Source organism: Hypanus sabinus, chromosome 3 (genome assembly GCF_030144855.1).
Source record: "Hypanus sabinus isolate sHypSab1 chromosome 3, sHypSab1.hap1, whole genome shotgun sequence".
Taxonomy (NCBI): domain Eukaryota; kingdom Metazoa; phylum Chordata; class Chondrichthyes; order Myliobatiformes; family Dasyatidae; genus Hypanus; species Hypanus sabinus.
In genome coordinates this window covers 122,402,351-122,424,642 of record NC_082708.1, presented here as the reverse complement: position 1 = coordinate 122,424,642, position 22,292 = coordinate 122,402,351, and the positions used below count along the sequence as shown (strand labels likewise).

The window sequence follows — 22,292 nt, the reverse complement described above, 5'->3', positions numbered from 1 at the left end:
GTTTATAGTAGACGTCATTTGATAAGCTGTCTCGAGAGAGGGAGGGGGAGAGGGGGGGGGTGTTGGAAATGGACCAGGTGATTTTGAGAGTGGGGTGAAAGTTGGAGACAAAGTGGATGAAGTTGACGAGTTCTGCATGGATGCAGGAAGCAGCACCAACGCAGTCATCAATACAGTGTAGGAAGAATGGGGGGTGCCAATTCCCCCTAGGCTTGGAACCCAGACTGTTCCACGTAGCCAACAAAAAGCCAGGCATAGCTGGGACCCATGTGAGCGGCCATGGCTACAGCTTTTATTTGAAGGAAGTGGGAGAAGCCAAAGGAGAAATTATTAAGAGTTAGAACAAGTTCCGCTAGATGGAGGAGAGTGGTGGTGGAGAGGAACTGGTTGGGTCTGGTGTCCAGAAAGAAACGGCGGGGGGGGGGGGGGGGTGGGGCGGTTTGAGTCTTCTTGGTGGGGATGGAGGTGTATAGGAACTGGACATCTGTAGTGAAAATAAGATGATGGGGGCCAGGGAATGTGAAATCATTGAAAAGATCAAGAGCGTATGAGGTGTCATAGATGTAAGTAGGAAGGAACTGAACTAGGGGGAAGAAAACAAAGTTGAAGTGAGCCAATATGAGTTCAGTGGGGCAGAAACAAACTGAAACAATGGATCTACCTGGACAAACAGGTTTGTGAATCTTGGGTAGGAGGTAGAAACGAGAGATGCAGGATGCAGGAACTATGAGGTTGGTGTCAGTGGATGGGAGATCGCCTGAGCTAATAAAGACCGAGATGGTGTGGGACACAATAGCCTGGTTTTCCTTAGTGGGGTCCTGTTCGAGGGGTAAGAGGAGGTGTCTGAGAATTGTCAGTCTTGGATGAGTGATAGCTTTATTTAGTTAAATATTGGGAATACCAATGCCATCATCTTAGGCTTCTGCTACAAACTTCTAAAATTTACTGCTAATTTCACCTTCCTTTCTGGCCATTGCTCAGCCTGAAACAGATTATGTTTAACTGCCTTACTATCCTGAGCTGAGCATTCAACTGTACTCATTACCAAGTATTCCTATTTACACCTTCATAATTTTCTAAGCCACTGATCCAACTACATTCATGTCTTTGTCACCTTCACATTTTCATTAATCCAACATTCTTTGTAGTGTATCTTTCAACATCCATCATCCACAGATTGCTCATCTAAAACACTACTTTTAAACTAGATTCATTTATTTATCATTGCGATATTGGTTCAAATTCTGACATATGTCCTACAGATGCATTTAAACTCTCTTAACTATGATACACCTTACAACATCTTTTTCTTGATTTTATTGATTGTATTTTTTTCCTTTCATAAAACCTTTATGTTTTTTACACAAATACACGTCGATTATAGCTTTTTCTCATGTTATTTATTATTTTTAATATTTTCACAATTTTATCCTTCCCGTTGATCGGCCGGCAACAGGCACCCCTCATCTCCCGCTTTTAACTCATGACGTTCCCCACCCCTCTCACAAATCCACACGTCGGGTGCAAATTCATCAACTAGTGTCTATTCCCCCGCTTCTTACCTTTTATATGCCAGAATTCAAATGATCACTAAGGATTCGGTGGCCGATTTGTAAACTTTAACGCCCAGTTTTACCCTTCTCGCAGAAGTAGTTCAAAGGGGCAAATAAGCTGAGGATCTGCTCCTGCACCAGTTACACTGAACTTTCACTGGCAGGAAGGGCGACCCTCCTGACCCACGCTGAGTTCAGAATTTTAACAAGCACGGGGCAATTATCGACCGTTCCACTCGTGCTGAAGTTTGAGCATCACCATGGTTTCTCCGCCCTCCCTCGACCGCTGAAGCAGCTGGTCGGCGGGTGACGTCATTTCCCCGCGCCGTGCGCGCGCGCTGGGGCTCCCTTTCCTTCAGCTGCCCCTCCCCTCCCCCTCCCCGCCTCGCGCGCGCGCGCGCACACACACACACACACACACACTCTCTCTCTCTGATCTCGAACTTCACTGGGAGCGACCGGCGGAGCCGGCTCGTGCGCTGGGCCGCCCGAGGCACGGCGCGAGGCAGAGGTGCACCCGCGCGCAGGGAGCCGCCCCCTCCCCATGGGGGCGATGCGAGAGGGAGGAGCGGGCAAAGTTTGCGGGCAGCCCGGGTGACTGGGAGGCCGGCCGCCAGCAGCTGCTTCAGCAATTGCGCTACAAAAGGAGCGGCCGAGCCTGCTGCTGGAGTGGGGGTGGGTCACCCCCTCACGGTAGGGGCAGGGGGGGTAGGTTAGGGTAGGGTAGGGTAGGGTAGGATAGGATAGGGTGGGGTCGGGTCGGGTCGGGTCGGAGTCGGAACCGGGTCGCCCCTGATGTTGGAAGAGCGGGGAGAGTCGGTGGCATTTGGCACAACTGAGGGGCAGCGGTCCACTCCGCCCGCTTGCTATCCCCCGACTGAAGTACTGAAACTGAGCGGGGCCCGTGGTCCACCCCACCCCACCCCCGGCGGGTGGGGGGTGGCGAGGAGAAACCGGGGCGGCTGGAGGTGGCGTCGAGCTTCATCTGGAGTCGGAGAGCGTCTTCATTCTTCCTGCCACTCGGGTAAGTTTCCTCCTTCACACGCACGTTGTGCTGTTGATTGGGACCATCGAGGCAAAGCAGCCACCCCTGAATGTGTTGGCGTGTAAAGTAGCGAGCTCTGTAATTCTGTCCTTCATTTACCAGGTAGACATTTCAGCGATCCCATTAGAAGTTAATCGACGCGTATATTTGCACAATTAGGATTAAGAGATAAATTGAAATCAAATATTCATCGGCTTTACCGCTGTAAGAGTCACGGATGCCTGGAGCTCCGATAACTTAGCCGTTTTAATTCGTTCCTGCCGTGTGTATATTATCCTTTTATGTTTCCATTTAGAAGTGCTGAGGCAAAGTGAGGTTTACAACATTGCACACATCGTAGCATTTGGTACCTAATCGCTCTTAGCTAAGAGAACTGTTCTCTTTGATTGAAATTGATTTAAAAAGATATGTTCTGAATTCAGTTGTCCAAACGAGAAATAGTCTTCGAATAGTTCCACGGTGTTCACTCCCGAGGTTAGGATTTGAATTTGTTTTCGATAATGTAATTTTGCAGAGTATGCAGATTGTTGTAGTATATGCAATTCTTGAATTTTTGTAGTACTTGCTCCTGAAGTACAGTATATTAGGGTGATCTCTTTATAGTGGCTTAAAATACTGTTTTATTAGGCATTCATGTACTAAATTAAATGCTGCTTTTGGAAAAAAGCTGTACATTTTAGTAAGTCATTACCATATCATACTGAGCAATTTTGGTATTAAGACCTAAATACCCAGGGTCAGTCCTCTTACCTGTGCGTGTTTCTATAGAAGAAGTTTGAGAAGGACTTTCCACAACAGTCTCGGGCCAGAGATTTTCTGTGCAAGTTGTGTCTTTCTTGTGTCCTGAGCACAGATTCCTGAACTAGGGAGTACTCCTTGGTGGTAAACAATTGTGTTGGAACACCCAGTCACAGGATCCCCTTTATTGTGTTCCTAGTCCTTTTAGATATCTGGGTTAGCTGAGAGCAGAGTCCTTTGTTGGAGATAAACAAGGACAGATTCAGATGCATCACTCTGCACACAGTAAGGTAGATGGGAAAGAAAATTGTGAAACTCATCTTTGATTGCAGAATGTGTTATTGGAAAGTGGTTAAGGGTACTACTGAGAGATTCTTAAAATTGAAGTTATCCAGAGAGTGGAACTGCCACACCCAGAGAAAACTGCTTCAAGTACAATCTGAGCAATTTCGGATAGTACTGAGGTGAAAGGCCAGGGTGCCATGCTCTTCAATAGATCGTTCTCTGCAGCATCTGCCATTTCCAAAGGGATTTTACCATCGAAAACATCTTTATCTCCCCCAACCCACTCTGCTTTCTGCAGGAATTGCCCTTTCATTGATTCTGTTGTCCATTTGTCTCTCCCTCCTGGCACTTATCCCTGAAAGCGGCCAAAGTGCATCACCTGCCTGTTCACCTCTTCTCTCACCTCCATTCAGGGCCCCAGAGAGTCCTTCCAGGTGAGGCAACACTTCACTTGTGAATTTGCTGGGGCTGTCTATTGACCCGTCGCAAATCAGGGGATTGCTTCATCAAGCACTTCAGTGCCATCTGTAAAATGTGGAACTTCCTGGTAGCCCAACATTTTAATTCCAATTCCCATTCCACTTTTGAAAAGTTGATCCATTGTTGCCTCTTGTGCCAAGATGAGGCCACCCTCAAAGTGGAGTAACACCTCTATTCTGTTTGTGTCAACTCCAACGTGATGGAATGAATATCAATTTCTCCTTTGGATTAAAAAAATCCCTCCCCCTCCCATCTTCTATTTCCCACTCTCGCCTCTTACTACTACTCACCTGCCTATCATCTCTCTCTGTGCCTCCTCTTTCCCTTTCTCCTGTTGTCTGCTTTCCTCTTCTGTCGGAGTCCTTCGTCTCTAGCCCTTTATCTTTCCCACCCATGTGACTTCACCCATCCCCTTCTAGCCATCCTCCTCCTCCTCCCCCCACCACTCTTTTTATTTTGGCGTTTTCCCTTTCCTTTTCAGCTCTGAAGAAGAGTCTTGGCCCAAAATGTTGATTGTTCATTTCTATGAATGCTGCCTGGCCTTCTGAGTTCCTCCAGCATTTTGTGTATGTAGTTCTTCATTCTATAGCTTCTAAGATTATCTTCCAGTCTGGAGTTCACTCCATATGGCACTGTGAGAAATGCCTGCTCTTCTGACATATGCAAAGGGTGGGTGGGGGGGGGGGGGTGTAGTAGTCCTAAGATTGAACAAGGAAGACTGTTCAATACAGAGGATCAGCAAATCCTTTAAAACAAAGCCCACAATCTTTACAGGCCCTTGGGGGTCATAATCCTCTTCCAGAAAGGCCATTGAACCTATTCTTTGGCCATTGTACCTATCCTTTGGCCATTGTCTACAGCTTCAGAGTTGCTGTGGAGTGAAAGGCTGTAGGCTGTACCTATCACAGAACTTAGCTGTAAGTTTTGCACTGAGCAGCAATGTGGTCATCCATGTTTAGGACAATTGGGGAAGAATGCCTTTCTTAGCAGCCTGGGCATGAAAAATCATCGACAAATTATCCTGTGCCTGCATTTTTGGGCCCCATATCTCAGAAAGGACATGTTATTGGAGAGAGTCCAGAGGAGATTCACAAGGATTATGCTGGGAATGAAGGGGTTAATATCTGAAGAGTGTTTGGCAGCTTTGGGGCTGTACTCTCTGAAATTTAGAAGAAAGCGGGGATAGGGGGTGTAATCTCATTGAAACCTACAGAATGTTGAATGGACTAGATGGAGTGGATGTGGAGAGGATGTTTCCTATGGTGGGGGTATCTAGAACTAGAGGGAACAACCTCAAAACTGAGAGGTAGAACAGAGGTAAAGAGGAATTTTTTAGCCAGACAGTAGTAAATTTGTGGAATGCTCAGTCACAGGCTGCGGTGGAGGCCAGTTCCATGCATATATTTAAGGTGGAAGTTGATTGTTTCCTGATCGGTCATGGCATCAAAGGATATGGTGAGAAAGCAAGTGTATGGGTTTGAGTGGGATCTGGGATGAGCCATGATGGAATGGCAGAGCAGATTCGATGGGCCAAATGGCCTAATTCTTCTGTCTTGTGCAAGCTGGAATTGCCCAACAAAATGTATTTTATTTAGAAAATATACAGTTGGAAATAGCAGTTCTATGTAATCACTTAACTAAGCAGAAACTTTGATTAAATCCGGGAAGAAGTAAGGTTGCTGCCAACACCTGCCCCCAAATACTATCATTGCTCTCACTTGTTTGCTGTGTTGAATACTTGACCCCATCTGTCAGGAATGTATAAATACTGGGTTGAACATGGTCTTTTATTGTAACAAATCGTTGATCCAACTTTCAGCATGTGATTGTATTGAGCAGGTGCAAGGCTCTATTCTTCAGCAAGGCAACCTTTCTTACCCTTCATTATCTCTTGGAACTCCAAAGCATCAAACTAATTGAAAGAAAAACATGGAGCTGGGAATAACATATGTACTCTTGTTTTTACTTTTGAGTTACACATTATCCAGTACCTTTTTTAATTCACTTTCAGTTAACTGTTGCGAGGGATGTGGCATGCAAATAGTGGATGAATCTCTTAATCAAGTTCTAGCAGTCTTAACCAATCACAAACCTATAATGCTGGTCCTCCTGTTTATATTGCATACAAGCTCATTGTGGGTTATCGGTAGTTGTATTGCACTGTTACAAATGTCATTCCCATCGGAGTTATCTTTTCTCCTGTGTAAGTTTTTAGTTGGATATCAGAATGCTTTAGATTAGTATCTTGGAAATGCTGTTCAAACTCATTTTGTAGAAGAATAACTGAAACAGCCGAGCCGGTGTCAAATTCCATCTTAATTAATTTGCCGTTCACTTCTAGTGTAAACCATATTTCTTGTCTCTTGTTAGTCGTCACATTATAAACCTCAAGGCTACCAAGTCTTGTGTCATTCTCATCATTATTAGAATTTTAATCAACAGCACACAAATTAGTGCTGTTTTGAAACTGCAGCGTGACTTTTTATCTTTTTCTCTTCCCTGTGCAGTCCATTTAATTTTGTCTGTCCAACATGCTCTTCTGTATGTGTTCTACTTTGTTGCATTTGCTTCAGGTTTCACCTTTAAACCTAATCTGGTGTAAGTGAGCCACTGACACAATGGTAACAATTTGTTCTGACAGACCAATTTCTGTTTAGGCATTGACTTTGAGTTCTGTTCATTTGGACTGCATAGGTATTTAGTACGTATGTGTACTCTCCCTGTTATGTGCGTGCAGGAGGAGTGGGGAGAATTGTGGGATGTTGAGGTGGTGGCCCTTGGGTATTAAATGGAGATGTTGAAAGTAAAGTTGTTTAAACAAAAGAAAAATATGACCTTGTGACGACCCACTTTCTGCGCAGGCGAACCGGCTCACAAATAGCCAGTGCGCAGGGTGGAGACTTTGGTAATGCACCTCTGACGTCATTTCCACCTGGAGAGGGTGGGCGCTAAGGATTAAATGCCAGTGCCGCGAAGTTTGAATAAACTAGTCTCCAAACGACTTACCGACTGCGTGTTGTTGTTTCAGTGCTGTGTGTGGCACATCGCTACATTGGTGACCCTGATGGTCCAAACGGGATTAAGACCAAAGATGATCGACTCTTCATCTGTTCACGCAGTTTCGCTAAAACTGCCGACTTTCTGGACGCTGCGACCACGCGTGTGGTTTAGCCAAGCAGAAGCCCAGTTTCAGATTCGGCAGATATTCTCTGATTCCACGCGTTACTACCACTTAGTGAGTGCCCTTGACCGGGAGACGGCGGCCCAGGTTGCGGATTTCATACAGTCGCCCCCGGAAGAAGGCAAATATGAAGCATTCAAAATGTTGCTCATTGGGACCTTTGGACTCTCACGGCGTGAGCGAGGTGCCCGCCTGCTTCACCTGGACGGTTTGGGAGACAGACTGCCGTCAGCATTGATGAACGAGATGCTGGCCCTGGCTGATGGACACAAGCCCTGCCTCATGTTCGAGCAAGAGTTCCTAGAGCGACTGCCCGAGGACATACATCTGCTGCTGGCCGACGCAGATTTCAGTGACCCCCTGAAGGTGGCGGCCCGGGCAGACATGCTGTGGAAAGCCAAGAGGGAGAGCGTGGCATCCGTCGGTCAGATTACCAGGCCACGCACCCAACAGCGGACCGGACCAGGCCCGGCAGTGGGGCACACAAAACACAGAGGCAGGAGTGAGGAAGCCAGTGAACAGTGGTGTTTCTACCACCAGCGGTGGGGCACAAAAGCCTGCCGTTGTCGCCCGCCCTTCAAGGGCCGGGGCCAGCTGCCGCTAATAACTATGTCTTGTGTGTCTGGGGCAGACAGTCGGGGCGCTACTTCTTGGTCGACACCAGAGCGGAGATCAGCGTCTTGCTCCCGACAGGGTACGACACCCGCTGCAGGAAGCCAGGATCCACCCTGAGGGCCGCAAACGGCAGCACGTTATGGACCTACGGCACCCGCACAGTGCAGCTGCAGTTTGGCGCCAGCCGGTTTACGTGGGACTTCACACTAGCTGCGGTGGCCCAACCACTTCTGGGGGTGGACTTCTTGCGAGCGCACAGCCTGTTGGTCGACTTGCAAGGGAAAAGACTGGTACATGCTGAGACTTTCCAGACGTTCTCCCTGGGTGAAGCCAAGTGGCCAGCCCCACACCTACAATCCATCATGCTGTCGGACAACGAATTCACCGGAATCCTGGCGGACTTTCCATCGATTCTGGCACTGCAGTTCACGGCAGCCATGCCCAGACACGGGGTACAGCACCACATTCCGACCCAGGGACCACCCCTCCATGCCCGCGCACGAAGGCTCCCCCTGGAAAAGCTCCGCCTGGTGAAGGAGGAGTTCAAGAAGATGGAGGAATTGGGGATTGTACGGAGGTCCGACAGCCCATGGGCCTCCCCCCTGCACATGGTGCCCAAAGCAGCTGGGGATTGGAGACCATGCGGCGACTACCGCAGACTGAATGAGGCTACCACTCCAGACCGCTACCCTGTGCTGCACATATAGGACTTTGCAGCAAACCTGCACGGGGCAAGAATCTTTTCCAAAGTAGACCTCATGCGGGGATACCATCAAATCCTGCTACACCCTGAAGACATCCCCAAAACAGCACTCATCACCCCATTCGGCCTGTTCGAGTTCCTCTGAATGCCGTTCGGCCTGAAGAATGCCGCACAGACATTCCAGCGGCTAATGGACGCGGTGGGACGCAACCTGGACTTTGCGTTCATCTATTTGGACGACATCCTTATAGCCAGCAGTTGTCGTCAGGAGCATCTGTCCCACCTCCGCCAGCTCTACTCCTGCCTGAGTGATTTTGGCCTCACGATCAACCTGGCCAAATGCCAGTTCGGTCTCAATACCATCGACTTCCTGGGCCACAGGATTACCAAAGACGGGGCAACACCTCTGCCCGCCAAGGTAGATGCGATCCACCACTTTGCCCGGCCCAACACGGTCAAAGGCCTGCAGGAGTTCGTTGGTATGGTGAACTTCTACCACCGTTTCCTCCCCTCAGCAGCCCGTATCATGCGCCCTTTGTACACCCTGATGTTGGGTAAAGGCAAGGACATTACTTGGGATGAGGAGGCCGCGGCCGCTTTCGTTAAAGCCAAGGAAGCCTTGGCAGATGCCGCGATGCTGGTGCACCCCAGAACGGACGTTCCGATCGCCCTGACGGTGGACGCATCCGACACAGCAGTCAGTGGGGTGCTGGAGCAGCTCATCGAGGGGCGCTGGCAACCCCTGGCGTTCTTCAGCAAGCACCTATGACCACCTGAACTCAAGTACAGTGCTTTGACCGGGAGCTATTGGCACTGTATCTGGCAATCCGGCATTTCAGGTACTTCTTAGAAGGCAGGCCGTTCACCGTGTTCACGGACCACAAACCGTTGACCTTCCTGTTCACGAAGTTGTCTGTTCCCTGGTCGGCTCGCCAGCAGCGAAATTTGTCCTACATCTCTGAGTACACGACGGACATCCAGCATGTCTCGGAAAAGGACAACGTCATGGCGGACGCATTCTCCAGACCAGCTATCCAGGTCCTGTCCCTGGGGGTGGACTATGCAGCACTGGCGGAGGCACAGCAGGCAGACGACGAGATGCCCAGATACAGGACCGCAGTCTCGGGTTTGCAGCTGCAGGACTTTCTTGTAGGCCCAGGTGAGAGGACCCCCCTGTGCGATGTGGCTACCGGCCAACCTCGCCCCATCGTCCTGGTAGCTTGGAGACGGCGAGTTTTCAACTCCATACACGGTTTGGCGCACCCATCTATCAGGACAACTGTCCGGCTGGTCTCCAGTAAGTTCGCGTGGCACGGACTTCACAAGCAGGTCAGTGAATGGGCCAGAACATCCACGCAGTGCCAAACAGCCGAAGTGCAGCGGCACACTAAAGCCCCGCCGCAGCAGTTCGAACCCACCCACCGGAGGTTCGACCACATTCATGTGGATATCGTGGGCCCCCTACCAGTGTCCCGAGGAGCGCGGTACCTCCTAACTATGGTAGACCGGTTTACGAGGTGGCCAGAGGTGGTCCCGCTCACGGACACATCTGCCGATTCCTGCGCCCGAGCACTGATTGCAATCTGCCTAGCACGCTTCGGGCTACTGGCTCACATTACCTCCGACAGAGATGCCCAGTTCACCTCCAGCCTGTTGGGAACGCAGCTACACCACACTACTGCCTACCACCCACAGTCGAACGGACTAGTGGAACGCTTCCACCGTCACTTGAAGTCGGCTCTCATGGCCTGCCTGAGAGGACCTAACTGGGTGGACAAGCTTCCCCTGGGTCCTGCTTGGAATCCGTACAGCCCCAAAGAAGATCTGCACGCCTCGTTAGCCGAGTTGGTGTACAGCGCACCCCTGGCTGTCCCAGGAGAGTTCATACCAGCCCCAAGGGGGCAAGAGGAAGAACCCACAGCAGTCCTGGGCAGGCTACGCGAAAGGTTTGGCAACCTGGCCCCCGTACCGACTTCACAGCATGGACGGACCCCGACCCATGTACCCAAAGACCTGCAGAACTGTAAGTTTGTATTTGTACGAAGGGGCGGACACCGGGCACCGCTACAGCGGCCGTACGAGGGGCAGTTCAAGGTGATCAACAACAATGGGTCCACGTACGTTCTGGACATTAGGGGGAGAGAGGAGGTTTTCACGGTGGACCGACTCAAACCAGCCCATGTGGACGGCGCAACCGGTCGAGGTTCAGGCACCGTGGCGCAGAGGCAGACCTCCCAAACAGAGGCTGATCTAGACTGTGGACATTGGAGGGGTGTATCGCTGGTTCTTGGGGGGGGTGTTATGTGGTGACCCACTTTCTGCGCAGGCGAACCGGCTCACAAATAGCTAGCGCGCGGGGGAGAATTTGGTAATGCACCTCTGATGTCATTTCCACCCGGAGAGGGCGGGCGCTAGGGATTAAATGCCAGTGCCGAAAAGTTTGAATAAACTAGTCTCCAAATGACTTACTGACTGCGTGTCGTCGTTTCAGCGCTGTGTGTGGCACATCGCTACAACCTTGTTGTTCGGGCATTAACAGTCGTAGCAGAGAATGGCTTCCAATTATAAGATCCCACCAGCCTTACAAAAGCTGAAAAAATGAAATTGTAATGTTGACTCGTGTTATGGAACAGCCTTGGCTGTTGTGTTGTCGCTTTTGGGAAGAGTGAGGTAATTGACAGTTGTAAGACATGACAAAAGTTTGGCAAGCCCAAGCCTGCGGTTGGTTTACAACTAGCATCTGAATACAAAGAAACAGTGGCCCTAGACCTACGTGAGTTGGTGCAAGGAGTGGTATCTCCACATCATTGAGGTCACATGTTTCAGTGCTGATAGCATTGTAAATAAAAGAGACCCTCCGAGATGGTTTTTAAAAAAAACTTCATCCCTTCCTGGATGAGTGTGCATTGCCCACCTGAGAAACTGCTAATGGTGTCGAATTTAATGATGAATTCTGAGGTATAGTAGAGAACTTCAACATTGAACAAAGACAAAAACAGCATATGGTCCTTGGAGTAATGGACTTCTGGAGCGAGACAGACAAATGGTTATTGAAATAAAACTGAATGTAAAGAAAAGCAATGACTGTGATTGGAACAGCCCTGGACTGGGCCTTTATTGCAAAGAATACCATGCACAATGTACGTGGCTGTAGCCCCGTATCATTTGTTGTTCAGCCAGAATCCAGTCCTTCCCTCTGTGCTGATTGATGGACCACCTGCTTTAGAGGGCAGTAAAAGGAGTGTGTGGGTTGGGAAACATATTTCAGCACTGCATGCGCCAAAGGAGGGCTTACACTGAAGCAGAGTGTTCAGAGAGAGTTTGAAGAGCACTAAGGGCACAGGTACATCCTACAAATGACACAGGGCACAGTGTATTACAAAAGAGCAGACTGTACAGAATGGAAAGGTCCTGGAGTTGCCATTGGTCAGGATGGAGTTATGGTATTTGTGAGACATGGAGGTATATATGTGAGAGTGCATCATTCCAGACGATGTAAAGCATTAACTGAAGACCATCAGAACTCCATGGTAAATGACACAAAAAATGAAAAGCATTTACCTGGCACATGGTCACATAGTACAGACAAGGATCAAGAGAGGGCAGTTGGGAACTCAACAGACTTGCCTGAACAGAAGTCACATGTGCAAAGACAACATGGAAGTTTCCGTCTTCAACCAGGACAAACTGTGAGGCTTGTAGACCAAGACATTGGTATTTCATGCAAAGCTGAAGTCTTAGGACGAGCAGGCAAAGCCATTGGGAGAAACGAAAGTTGGTAGAACTTGAATTACCTAGAGCCAGTCATGGTCGCCGGCACTGCAGGGTCAGTCAACATGTCATGTGTAGACAGACTTCATATTGAATGAACTCTCGATCAGGCTGGACTATGTGAGAAATATGAAGATGACCTAGTAACTAAAGAGATGTCATTTGAATCAGCAAATCAGGATGAAATCAGAAGTTGGAGAAATAATGGAGTGTTTGAGGAAGCCAGAGACATTGGTCAAAAGACAGTGTCCATAAGATGAGTGTGCACCCTGAAAGAATCCCGCCAGGAACTATACCAGAAGCACAGCTAATGGCTTTGAGAAACTGAACATAGAAGAACTCAGAAAAGACTCTCCAACATGTGCATCAGAGTCTCTCCAACTACTTCTCTTAGTGATATTTCGGAAGCATTGGCAACCCCATTGTATGGACATAAAATCTGCATTCTTACAGGGAATGGAACTGTCATGTGACATTGACATAAAATGTGTGTATGGTCTAGCAGATGCATCACTCTGGTATAAAAAGGTTAAGGAAATAATGTTGAAATCAGGTGGAACGATGTCACAAGTGGATCCAGCTGTTTTTTTACTGGCAAGATTCAGGATATCGTGCTTATAATACTTGCGTCTCGTGTAGATGACTATATGCAGGGAGTCTGACAAAACCTTGCCATACCAATTATCCTTCAGCTAAAGTCAGCCTTTCAGTTTTGACGGGAGAGACATGACAGAATTTGCTATGTAGAGATAGATAACCTTGCTGTTGATGGAACAGTACAACTGCAGCAAGAAAGCTACATCAGGAATGTTCAGGCAATCTGTGTGGAATCTTCACTTGCCACAAAGTGGGATTCACCCTCAGTGAAGCGGAGCAATTTAGAATCTGACCTATCTTTGACCCATGGGTGGTAAGATAGAGCAGACCTGACATCATGTTTGATGCCTGCAACTTGGCGTCCAGCACAAGCTTTACATGAGGCAAACAAGATAGTGTGCAGAATTCAATCTGAAAAAGAAGTCTTGAAATTTCAACAGTTTTGTAAGATAGCTCCCTGAGGTTTGTTGTCTTCAGTGATGCCTCACTTGGAAATCTTCCTGGTCAAGATACTCAAGGAGATATTTTATTGTACTGATGGGTGAGGAGGAAAGATTTTCACCTCTCTATTGCTGATCAAAAAGGATCTGAATGGATGTACAGAATATGCTGGCTGAAGAAACCCTTGCAATGTTTGAAGGTATTGATAATGCTGTTTTTCTGGCCCCACACTATTCTAAACTTCTCTATGGTGACCAAAAGAAGGACAGTTGACAAATAACTTGTCACAGACAACTACTCTTCGGTTGATACCATCAAATCCACTAAGTCAGTTACAGCAAAGAGGCTTCTCTTAGAGACGAGCACCATCAAAGAACTTGCCCAAGCACAGAAAATTCGTCATGTGGTATGTTCAACTACAAAGGAACAATTTGCTGACTGTCTCACAAAGCAGGGAGTCCCAGCTCTTGTGTTGTTAGAGGCATGTGGTGAAGGATTGGGTACCTTAAGAGTTGTATTAACTTCAAGGGTTAGAACTAAGTCCCATATCCTAAAGGACATTTGAATTGTCTTCACATTTTTTTCAAAGTAATTTTCTTTAATACCTACATAAAGGATGAGAATTTGTTGAGTTCTGTTCATTTGGACTATAAGTATTTAGTATGAATGTACACTCTCCCTGTTATATGTGTGTGCACGGGAGGAGCAGGGGTAAATGTGGGATGTAAAGTGGTGGCCCTCAGGTATTGAATGAAGACATTGTAAGTTTAAACAAAAGAAAAACATGTCCTTGTTGTTTGAGTTCCATTGATACAGCAATTTCAACAGCTCTTTTAATTGTGAGTTGTGCTACAGTTAGGAGTCATTTTTGAATGCTAGCTGGTGAGATTCCACAAACTAAACCATTTTTCAGTGCATCATTAAGCCCATCACTGAACTGACAATGCTCAGATAATCTCTTCAGTTCAGCCACATTCACTGAAATGGACTTGCCTTCCTTTTTAGGTTTCATGAACAGAATCAAGTGTTTTGCAATTAACAGTGGTTTTGGTTCTAAATGTTCCTGAAGTACTTTCATGATATCAGCAAAGCTAATTTTGGCTGCTTTGGTTGGAGCAGTTAAACTTCAAAGCAAACTGTCTGCTTTTCCACCTAATGCATTCAGCAAAACTGGCACTCACTACTTAATGGCTATTTCATTTACTTCAAAATGCTGTTCAATTAGTTTAGTGTGTATCAGCTAGTTATCTTTTGTGCAATCAAACGTGCCTATCTTTCCGATGTAGCCAGCCATTTCTGCTTTTTAAAAAAAAATTGTGATTATTATTGGCCTATACTCACTATTTATGAACTGAATTCAACCATTTCCTACCTTTTTTTAAACTTGACTGTCTTGCTGTGCTTCAACAGGTAGGGGATAGTCTTGGGTTCATTTTAAACTTACTCATCGCTGAAGCTCCAATGCATAAAGCTAATTGAAAGAGGAAACACCTAGCCGGGAATAATGTGCATACTCTAGTTTCATTTTTAGTTCAGTGAGGCATGCCCTAATGACGTATGCCATTCACATACTTTTACATATAACCTGCAAATTATTATGTAAAGAACAAAGAATGTTTACTCAAACAATGTATTTACAATATTACTGAGATATTAAATGCACAACACTTCACCATCATGTTTGACTACTTACAGATACTAAGGGTCTGGTTTTTTGGCAACCCAGGCTGATATGAAAAATAGGAAGAATGAATAGCCAAGAACAGACAGAAGTTCAACTGGTGGTAGGCACATGGTGATGATATTTGAGATATCCATGGCATTGTTTGATGCACTCATGTTTGATCATTCCCGATAACATTGCTACTGCATCTTTTGGATCTTCCATTTTGTCAGGAGATTCAAGGTAGAATGTATACACTGTGAAATCTAAAGAACCAAGTCCTTAATTGGTAGTCAGTTTATTATTGTACTGAGATAGTGAAAGGTTTATTTTTTGCATGCCATCCAGACAGATCATTCCATTCAGAAGTACATTGAGATAGTACGGGGTGGGGGGGGGGAACAGAATATAGTTGGTTATTTAGTATATTGCAGGTAGACAAATAAAGTCCAAGGGCTATGGCAAAGTAGATTGACAGATCAAGGGTTCATCTCAGTTAGTTTCAATAAGTACATTTAATGTCAGAGAAATGTATACAGCTATACATCCTGAAATTCTTTTTCTTCACAAACATCCACGAAAACAGTGCCCCAAAAATGAATGACAGTTAAATGTTAGAACCCTCTCCCACACACAAGCTGCAGCAAGCCAACACCCCTCCTCCCCACCGGCAAGAAAGTATTGGTCAGCAGGAGACGCTCATGGAGTGAGTACTGTTTCAGATTCGCTCCATAACCTTTACTTTTTTTAACCTATGATCACCCTTATTTAACTTATTTGTACCTACACCAAAAGATTCTTGCTATTTTCTTGGACTTACCTTTAAGAGTATATTGTGAATTTTTGAAGAAATGAATACAGAAATGGCTCTTAGATCTAAAGGGCGAGAACCTGGGAAGAATTCTAATGGTAATGGAAAGAGAAAACAGACCGATCCTAAGCGTACTGAATTGACTTATGAAATGTTATTGGAGGTTTTAAATCAAAAATTTGAAGAACAATGACACATTTTTAAACAAGATATAAAGGCTTTTCAAGATTATATGGATAAGACAGATTCAGTAGTTAACCAGCAGCAAGTTCTAATTGCAACTCTGCAAGAGGATGCCCGAAAGTGAGACTTGATAATTGAAAAACTGCAGCAGAACTTACTTTCGACGATTAAACAGGTGGAAACACTTAAAGCCAAGAGTGTCGACTTTGAGAATCGGTCCAGAAGACAGAACCTACGCATACTTGGTCTCCCGGAAGGTATTGAACAAGGGGACCCCACGAAGTACTTTGCACAACTTTTAAAGGATGCGTTCCCTTCTGTATTCCCAGACAGTCCTCCGTTACTCGATCGTGCTCACAGAATTATGCGTCGATCACCGAGTGCTTCAGCTAAACCACCGGTTGTAATTGTCCGATTTCATTATGTGCATGTTAAAGAGCAACTTATTTGTGTGGCTCGGCGTGTAGGGATGGGCAAATTTCAAGATCACAGTTTTCGATTAGTAGAAGATTTTAGTCCAGAAGTAATGAAGGCAAGGCTTCTTTTTAAACCTCTGATGTCTGAATGTTATGAGAAAAATCTAAAACCTGCGCTCTTATACCCTGCGAAGCTTAGAATCTCTCCTCCGAATGCTCCACGTCGGGTTTTCCTTTCTACATCTGAAGTGAGAAGCTTTCTGAAGGAGAACTTTCCTACTGCTACGGACGCTCATCTCTAATAAATGAGTGATTTTGATCATGCAAATCGTTTTTATTTCCAAAACCAGATTTTGTTTCTAGCTATTGGTGTAGGTTTACTCTATATTTTATACTCTAGTTAAAAAGTTTTTTTTCGACATACTAATCTTTTTATTTTACTTACTTCAACCACTGTACTTTATCTTTGGTTATTATTATTAATCCTTCGAAGGTGAATATTTTTTTATTAAAATGGAGGTTTTTTCTCTAAAATATTTTTGGCTTTTTTTATGATTTTGCCATTTTTTTTCTCTCGTCTTCTTCCTATAATATATCTCTTATCACAGTTAAAAAATTTTTTTTGGTTTGTTTGGGTTTTAACCCGATTTATAAGTTACTAGTGATTATATTCTTCTTGGTTTTTTTTTACTAGCAATTGTATTACGAAGTTTGGTTTTAGTATAGTGATTATAATTTCTTTAGAGTTTGGGTGGATTTTTTTTATATCCATTATATACAGAGTTGTCTTCTGTTGATATGGGGGTAGATTTAGTTTCATCTTTCCCTTTTCCCAGCCTATCCTTGGCTGAGGTGGTCTTTTTTTTCCTCTTGGGTGGGGGGTGGGAGGTCTTTTCTAAATTTTATGTTTCTTTTACCAGTTTTTTTCAGTTTTTTCATTTGGGCTGATTTTGAACTACAAATATGTCCGCGATGTCGTCACTTCCGGGTCCTCTCCTTATTTATGGTCTTCTTCCGGGTGCATGAGTTTATAATTAGGTTAACCCTTTATATACCAAAGGGTTGATTTTAGAAATATGGCTCAGACCATTAATTTTGTATCTTGGAATACTAATGGTTTAAGCCATCCGATTAAACGGAAAAAGATTTCCAAAGTATTCCAAAGACTTAATGCTCATATTTTTGTACAAGAAACTCATGTGAGGAAAGAGGACAATTATCACTTTTTTAGGTTTTGGAGGGGTCAACAGTATCACTCGAATTCGAATGCCAAAGTAAAGGGAGTTTAAATTTTTATTGACTCCTCTATTGCATTTGTCCAACATGATATCTTTTCAGATCTGAATGGTAAATGTTTGTTAATTAGTGGCTTACTTTTTAACAAAAAGGTTGCTATGGTTAATGTTTCTGCTCCAAATGTGGATTGTCCTGATTTTTTAAAGTCCTTAGTTACTTCTCTACCTAATCTAAATGAATATAAGTTAACAATGGGTGGTGACTTTAATTGTTGTTTAAACCCTTTGATGGACAAATCTATATCTACTCAGACTTTACCCAATAAGTCGGCCACTTGTATTAACTCTTTTTTGACTGATAATGGAATTTTTGATATTTGGAGATTTCGGCATTCTAAGGACAAAGAGTTTTCTTTTTTCTCACAGGTTTATCATTCGTACTCGAGAATCGACTATTTTTTTATTGACTCTTGTTTTATTTTATCGGTAATTGGTTGTAATTATGATATTATAACCATCTCTGACCATGCTCCATTAAAACTTTCTATTAAATTTACGGATACAGCTTCTAATGCTAGACAATGGCGATTTGATTCTACCTTACTGCAAGATCCGGACTTTATTAAATTTATGAATGAACAGATCGATTTCTTCTTTTCAATTAATTCCATGGATGATATTTCTTGCGGAACACTTTGGGACACTTTTAAAGCATATATACATGGACAGATTATCTCTTACTCTGTTGGTCTGAGAAAACGCATTAAGAAGGAAACTCTTTTATTGGTTGATAAAATTAAAGAGATTGACAAGAAATATTCGATCACTCCTAGTAAGGAGCTTTACAAACAAAGGGTTGAACTTCAAACGGAACATAGTTTATTACTTACATCTTCGATTGAAAATCAATTAATGAAAACCAGATCTGATTTTTATATACATAGTGATAAATCGGGTAAACTGTTAGCTAGTCAATTGAAGAATGCTTTGGTTAAACGTCAAATTACTAAGATCCGTCAGCAGAATGGGGATCTGACAGTTAACCATGATGAGATAAATAAATCATTTCAAGATTTTTATACCTCCCTGTATCATTCTGAATTCCCTCAAGATCGTAATACCATGTGTGATTTTCTTGGGAAATTGAATTTTCCAAAATTATCATCAGATGATCTTTCAATATTAGAAACTCCTATTACGGATGCAGAAATTAAAGGGGTTATTTCCTCCATGAATTCTGGGAAAGCACCAGGTCCAGATGGGTATACAGTAGAATTTTTAAAATGTTTTTTCGCTATTCTTTCTCCTTGGTTATGCAGGGTTTTTGAAGCAATTAGATTGGGCAATTTGCCACAATCTTTTTTATAGAGCTTCCATTTCTTTAATATTGAAGAAAGATAAAGACCCTACTGACTGTGCATCCTATAGACCGATATCTTTATTGAATGTAGATTCCAAGATCTTTTCTAAGTTACTGGCATCCAGGCTGGAGAAGGTATTACCCCAAATTATTTCGGAAGATCAAACCGGTTTTATTAAAAATCGCTATTCTTTTTTCAATGTTAGGAGACTATTGAATATTGTTTATACTCCTTCACATAGCACTTCAGAATGTGTTATTTCATTAGATGCGGAGAAAACATTTGATAGAGTTAAATGGCCATACTTATTTAATGTGCTGGAGAAGTTTAATTTTAGTCCGACATTCATTTCCTGGATTAAACTGATGTATCATACTCCAGTAGCCTCGGTGCTTACTAACAATCAAAGATCTCCCTTTTTTCGTTTATTTTGGGGCACTAGACAAGGCTGTCCTTTTAGTCCATTATTATTTGATATTGCTTTAGAACCCTTGGCAATTGTTATCAGAGAATCACATTAATTGTGGGACAGATATACATAAGTTATCATTATCTGCAGATGATTTATTATTATTTATTTCTAATCCTGAGGAATCCATTCCTGCAGTTTTATCATTGTTGGCTCAATTTAGTGATTTTTCCGGGTATATATTAAATCTTAATAAGAGTGAATTGTTTCCTTTAAATAGATAGGTTCCAATTTATGGAAATTTACATTTTAAATTAGTTAATGACTCTTTTATTTACTTAGGGATTAAAATCACAAAAAACTATAAAGACTTATTTAAGGTTAATTTTTTACCCTTAATCGATCAGATTAAATGTTTGTTTACTAAGTGGTCACCACTATCTTTATCTCTGATAGGTTGGATTAATGCTATTAAGATGGTTATTTTACCCAAGTTTTTATATATATTTCAAGCGGTACCAATTTTTATTCCGAAATCTTTTTTTGCTAATGTTGATTCAAAAATTTCCACATATATATGGCAGAATAAAAATCCTAGGTTAGGTAAAATATATTTACAGAAGGCAAGGAAGGAAGGTGGATTGGCATTGCCTAATTTTAGGTTTTATTATTGGGCAGTTAATATCCGATATTTGATATGTTGGTTAAAGGATTGGGATATATCTTTTAGCCCTCATTGGGTGAACCTGGAAATTAAATCTGTACATGGATTTGCACTGGGTTCTATTTTAGGGACTTCTCTTCCCTTTGCTCTTTCTAAATTGCCGAAACGAATTGACAGCCTGTTAGTTAAATGTACTTTACGTATATGGTTTCAATTTCGGAAATTTTTTGGGTTGACTCATTTTGTTTTAAATATTCCTATTGTATCCAATTGTTTTTTTTTATCCTTCTATTATAGACCAAGCTTATTCAGCTTGGAAGACTAAAGGATTACTACGATTTTCCGATTTATTTTTAGATAATTGTTTTATGTCTTTTGAGCAATTATCTAATAAATATAATTTGCCTAGATTTCATTTTTTTTAGATATTTACAGATTAGGAATTTCTTAAATACTGTACTTCCTACTTTTCCAAATTTTGTGCCTTCAGGCATTTTGGAGAATTTGTTTGAACTAAGCCCTTTTCAGAAAGAGCTAATATCAAAACTTTACAATATAATTATGAAGATACGTTCAGAGCCCTTTTATAAGACTAAAAATGATTGGGAAAGAGAACTTAACCTTACTATCCCTATTGAGAATTGGGATAAAATTCTTCAATTAGTGAATACATAATCTATATGTGCTGAACATTCACTAATACAGTTTAAAGTTGTGCACAGGGCTCATATGTCCAAGGATAAATTGGCTCATTTTTATTCCTATATAAATCCTATTTGTGATAGATGTCAGTCTGAGATAGCGTCTTTAACTCGTATGTTTTGGTCGTGTCTGCTTTTGGAAAAATATTGGAAAGATATTTTTGGTATTATCTCTGCGGTATTGAACATTGATTTACAACCTCATCCTATTACCACAATTTTTGGTTTACCAATGATGGACTCACTCCATTTATCCTCTTCCGCTTGTTGAATGATTGCATTTCTTACACTAATGGCTAGAAGATCTACTTTGTTGAATTGGAAAGAAATTAATCCTCCTACTGTATTTCATTGGTTTTCTCAAACTATATTATGTCTAAATTTAGAAAAAATTAGAAGATTTGAAAAGATTTGGAGACCATTTATTCAATATTTTCATATGATGTAATATGACCCTGTTCCAGGCCTATTTGATTTTCCAGTTTTGATTCTATATATGTTGAGAGGATCGGAGTTGACGACACTGATGATTTTGTATTTTTGTGAGATATTATAAACAGCCCTTTTTTTTCTGCTCCATTTTTTCTTTAACTTTTTTCTTTTTTTTTGTTTTTTTTCTTTATTAGTTACGATTATTAGATTCGTTTTTGCATAATTTTTTCTTTTTTCTGTTTTTTTTATTATATATTATGATATACCTAGGTTTGCCTTGTTTATTTGTATATTGTATTGTCTATGATTTGGGAATACCCATTTATACTGTAATCATTGCTTATATATTCTTTCATGTTCAGTTGAGTTGTGTATGTGTGTAATCCCATTATCTATGTATCAATTTTATTTTGTTGATATTCATAACAATAATAAAAAGATTGAAAAAGAAAGAAAAGTATTGGCACCCCCCTCCCACTGAGCACTCAAGTGCGCAGTAAAACATCAATAAAGACACTCACTCTCTCTCCCCTCCCCTCCTCCCCCAATAAAGGAAAAAGAGGTGTCTCCTTAACACAGTGAGAGGGGAGACATAACAAACAGCTCACTGATTTATGAAGTTAAAAGTCTGTTGTGTTGCTTTTTCCGAACTCTTTGCCAAGAGAGTCGGCTCCAGAAAGGCTTGGGTCTCTGGACAAACAGCCCATGGCAGTTAACCTGCTGCTCCCAATGTTCCGTGTTCTCCCGTGACAACTCAGTCAGGGTTACCGGCCTAGAATCAGCCAGTCTGCAGAGCCATGAAAATCTGGCACTCTGAAGGCATGCTAGTCTTCCAAGCTGTGTTCTTGGGATATCAAAAAGCGGCTGGTTGTGAGGCCCTGAGAGTGGGTCCTCTTCCCACAAAGAACTGAAGTCAGAATGTAACTGCAGGTCAGGGTCTTCAAAAGAACCTTGAAAAAGGAAAAAAACGAGATATCAAAGATAGAAATAGAGCTTTTTCCAAAGATT

At 43.2% G+C, this 22,292-nt stretch overlaps 1 protein-coding gene across 1 annotated transcript in view; it reads left to right on the top strand.

Moving 5' to 3' along the window:
- The first annotated feature begins 2,317 nt into the window (after positions 1-2,317).
- The window catches only part of fbxw7 (F-box and WD repeat domain containing 7), a 316,690-nt gene continuing 296,715 nt past the window's right edge, over positions 2,318-22,292 (top strand). The window contains exon 1 of the mRNA XM_059965037.1: positions 2,318-2,577. The gene's annotated coding sequence lies outside the window, so the exon portion shown is untranslated. The remainder of the gene's footprint in view (positions 2,578-22,292) is intronic.